General features: G+C 49.2%; 1 pseudogene; it reads right to left on the reverse strand.

Moving 5' to 3' along the window:
* LOC120907345 overlaps positions 1–5000 on the reverse strand; it is a 10728-nt pseudogene that overhangs the window by 2459 nt on the left and 3269 nt on the right.

Consider the following 5000-nt stretch of genomic DNA (forward strand, 5'->3'; position numbering starts at 1 on the left):
TGTCCAGGAGTTCGAGCCGGGCGGCGCGCGGAACCGGGGCAAACGTGACATCATAAACGATCGACCGCGCAGAAGCAGTGCACCACGAATGCACCGACGTACGCAAGCTTGTACCCTTGCGGGCCACGGCTCACGGTCGGACAAGCGGGTAACACGCTACACACGACGATGCTACGATGCAGTCTCCCCGGCGGCACCACCCAGCGACACACTGGACGCTGAGCGAGAAACACGGCGCATTGGGCGCGCGCAGGCGAACCGCCGCCACAGCCCCCGGAGGAGGTGCGCGCACGATCCGGACCTGGGGCCCGCGCTTGTTCCACCCAATCATGTAAGTAAGGCAACAGTAAGAGTGGTGGTATCTCAGAGGCGAGCTCCACGAGGAAGCCCTCCCACCTATGCTGCACCTCCTATATCGCCTTACAATGCCAGACTAGAGTCAAGCTCAACAGGGTCTTTTCCCCGCTAGTGCATCCAAGCCCGTTCCCTTGGCTGTGGTTTCGCTAGATAGTAGATAGGGACAGAGGGAATCTCGTTAATCCATTCATGCGCGTCACTAATTAGATGACGAGGCATTTGGCTACCTTTTTTTTTTTTTTTTTTTTGTTATCGAAGGGGAAATCTTGCATAAGACACCTGGGTGATCAACCCCGGTAGTGTGAGATTCTTACTCACTAAAACCCCTCCGTGCCTTCAACCGGCCCCGAGTGGATCACCCGTTAGGGTATCGACGTCACTCGGGCGGTGGATGTCCATCATCCCAGGCAACGAATGGCTTCCAACAGTGGTGATTAGCCACTGTCTAGCCCTCGGCGATGAAGCTACGATGAACTACGATGAATTCTTGTCGTTACTCGTCGTCACTGTCGCTGCTCTGCAAGGCCAACTGGATGTTGGCGAGCAAAGCACGTCGTTCGCCTCGTTCGATGACGTGTCTTCGATGTTGTTGTCGAATCATAATCGCCCGTACTGCTTGATGAACCATGCTCCAGTTATATCTGTTAGCAGACATAACTCCGATGATGTTCTCCGGCGTTAACTCCTCGTCGACTTGATGCTGAAGTCTGATGATTAATTCACGATGACGTACACAATGGAATATCGTGTGTTCGGCGTCCTCAGGTTCCTCGCACGCATCACATAGCGGCGAACCCGTTAACTGCATCCGATGAAGCTGGTAGGCGTAGAAGCCATGGCTGGAAAGAAACTGAGAAAGAAAGAAATCTACACCACCAAATCTTCTACTTATCCATCTGTTGACGTCGGGTATGAGACGGTATGTCCACCGACCGTGAACACTCTCATCCCATTCTCGTTGCCATCGTTCCATAGTTGTGACACGTTCCATGTTACGTGCAACCGATCCGGCGATGTTCTCTGCTCGTCTCCGATGAAAAGTCCTGGAGTCCTCGTCCAGGAGGAGATGAAGCGGGATCATTCCCGCAAGCACGCAGACTGCATCATGAGAAGTTGTCCTGAAAGAAGAGATAACTCGCTGGACTACTGGCCGGTAAAACCGTCGTAGCCATTGTCTACGGTTAGCAAATCTAAGGGTATGACACCAAATGGGCGAGGCATACCGGACCTTCGCCACAACAGTAAGAGCAATTGCTCGCCTAGCATTACTACTCGGACCTGCCTTATTAGGCATCATCCTTACCAAGGTGGTCCATAGCTTCGTCGCTCTCTCCACCGCATACCTGATGTGTGAAGTGTAATCGAGGCGGTCATCTAGGACCATCCCCAAGTACTTTAAGCTGCGCGACGAATGTACTACGTGATCACCTACCCTGATAGCCCCATGCTGTATCCTCTGATGGGAACTGACCATAATAAACTCGGTCTTAGTCGGGGCTATCTTTAATCCGTTGTCGGTCATCCATCGGTCGATGATGCGAATCTGACTGGAAACGAGAATTTCAATATCATCAACACAATTACCTTCCACCAACAGTACTATATCGTCTGCATAGCCGATAATCCGTGCACCTTCCACCATTGCAACTCGTAGGACTCCGTCGTACATGAGGTTCCATAACGTTGGGCCAAGTACCGAGCCTTGAGGTACACCCGATGTGACTGCAATCTCTGCCGGTCCATCTGTGGTATCATACATCAGCACACGATTCCTAAAATAATCACCAATGATATCATAAAGATATTTAGGAGTGTTAATTCTCTGTAAAGCATTTGCAATCGCCAACCATGAAGCACTGTTAAAAGCATTAGTAACATCTAATGTAACAACCGCACAATACCGTCCACTGTATCTGTTTCTACTTCTAGCTACCGAAACAATGTCCACTACCCGTTGAATCGCATCAACTGTAGATCGACGACTTCTGAAACCAAATTGGTCGTCAGACAGTCCGTTGACCTCCTCGATGTGTGCATTTAGCCGTTGCACTATGATGCGTTCTAAACCTTTACCTGCCCCGTCTAGTAGACAATGGGCGAACTGAACCCGGTTCCCCTGGTGGTTTGTTCGGCTTCGGTATTAACACCAACCTCTGCCTTTTCCACTCATCGGGGAACTTCGCGTTCTCTAAACAGCCTTGGTAAACCCTGCAATGCATCGGTTGCAGTCAACATACCAACTTTCAGCGCCTCATTCGGGATACCATCTGGTCCCGGCGCCTTCTTGTTAGGTAGTCTCCTGGCAACCGCAAGAATCTCATCATTAGTTACTCCTTTCAAACTCTCGTGGCTGATCGATACGATAATCAGGCCACACCGTGTTTGGGTGAGTAGGAAAAGCTCGCTCACCACTTCCCTAAACTCGTCCAATGTCATGGTTCGGGGTCCAATCGAACCCTCGGCCACTTTCTTGAACGTATGATATACTATACCAAATGATGCGTTGTTCGCTGTTCCCAGGAACTCTTTCCACTTCCTCTGTCGGGTATGCTTGATCAATCGCTTGAGGGCATTCCGTGCCACCTTGAACTCGTCCCTAAAAGTAGAATAGAGATCAGTATTAAAAGCTCTTTGCGCTAATCGATCGCGGTGTTTGCACTCTTGCGAAGTGCCTCAATCTCTAACGTCCACCAAAATGCACTCTTGTTAGAGTGTACCTCTTACGTTTAGTCATCGTCGCATTGCACGCCGTGACAAGTATACGCATTAAGTCTTCGCTTGTTGTGACCTCGGTCTCAAAAGCGGCTTGCATCATAACTTCAAATATATCTTTGCTAAAATACTTGATGCTCCATCCCGTTATGGGTCGGGACAGATTACGCACGCTTTGCGTCTCAAGATCTATTCGTATTGCACGATGATCAGAGTTCATATAGCTAGATAACACCACCCACTTAAATGATCTTGCTACGGTTCGGCTCGCAAAAGTAAGATCAACTACTGACGTGCGCCCTGGTCCAACATAAGTTGGGGTGCTGCCGTCGTTCAATAAAATTGCGTCAATCTGCGCAAAGGTTGATAAAACCAACTCACCTCTTCGTTTCTGGTTTCTCCACGCTCGCCAAGTTGGTTGTTCCAACTTACTGACCAAGCGTTGAAGTCCCCCCCGATAACGAATTTGTGGATACCGGTTACGGCCATTACCGTGTTATCCAACATGTTCTGGAACTCTTCCATACTAAATCTAGGTGGCGCGTAAACGCCAACCACTCGCATATCACCTATGTCAACTATCATTAAACCCTTCAAAGCCTTACTGACTACCTTAACTGGTAAGTCCGCGTTAACCACTACCGCTGCTGTGTTATCGTCATTGCGTAACACTTTGACGTTGGTTGTTGCCAGATACGGATCTGCAATCAACACTATATCCGCAGATTCTTCCCTAATCGTTTGCCACATTAACTGAAATGCAGCATAACTATGATTCTGGTTATGTTGTAGCAACCTAACCATTATGATCTAATCGTTCGCCTTCGGGGACACATATAACTGCCCGTTGCGTGAAGGTTCTGTGACCTCGTACCGCAATCCAAACACTTGACAGAGTTGGTACAAGCTTGCTTCTTGTGTCCACTCAAACCGCATTTCCAGCACAGATTACTTCTGTCTGGTTCCCTACAATGGTAGCTCGTATGGCCTACCTTCCAACACTTATAGCATTTCTGCTCTTCCATAACCTCGCGGATATGGCATATCGACCAACCAACTTTCAGCTTTCCCAAATTCAGGAAGCTTTGAAAGTCTGGCAGCGATACGTTGATCCGTGCCCACTGCGTACCGGCCGCGCGGCCTTTCTTCATTTTGATACGATCTATTTCTATCTCGATGTTGAGCTGTGCTTTGACAGACTCCGCAACCTCCTCTGGGTGGTGGATTTCATCGAGATGCATGATCTCAATCATTTTAGAAGGAGCTAGCGTTCTCACTGACGCCTTGCCCTTCACCGCTTCCTTAACCTTTGGGGCAATTGCACTAGCAGAACTACCCTGCTTAAGTTCTAGCAACATGCCTCCATTCTGGGCCCGTCGGACCTTAGAGATTGTCTCTCCAACCGATTTAAGAGCATCGGACTGCTTCATTTCCTTGAGCAATTTCGCCAGCTCCTCGGAAGTGCAGTCCGATATCAGCAGAGCCTCAGGCCGCTTCCTGGGCTTATTCTGCTTCTTCTTGCTCTTCTTCTTCTTCCTCTTATTAATTCTACCCTCATTAATATTCGGTCCGTTTCTCGGACTTGGAATATTTTCCACCGCTTCCCTAACAGGGGTCAACCTCGATGGTTGTTGTTGTTGTTGTTGCAACCTTTGCAACCCACTTGGACCAGGCTGTTGGTCATCAGCCACTGGTCTTCTGCCTTTTCGCGTTTGCGGCCCGAATCCATCGTTACCGTCAAACGACGTTTGCGTTTGACGATCGAGGACCTGCTGCATGCGATTAACGGCTCTGTACCTTCGAAATTCGGACATAACCTCATCGAGGAAGTCCATCATCACCGTTACTAGCGTAAAATGGGAAGACTCATCATCGAGTTTGCTTATCCCAAAACGCATCGCCTCCATTCGATCTTGAAGATCCATGAACGC

The sequence above is a fragment of the Anopheles arabiensis genome (assembly GCF_016920715.1).
Source record: "Anopheles arabiensis isolate DONGOLA chromosome X unlocalized genomic scaffold, AaraD3 X_pericentromeric_contig0003, whole genome shotgun sequence".
Lineage (NCBI taxonomy): Eukaryota > Metazoa > Arthropoda > Insecta > Diptera > Culicidae > Anopheles > Anopheles arabiensis.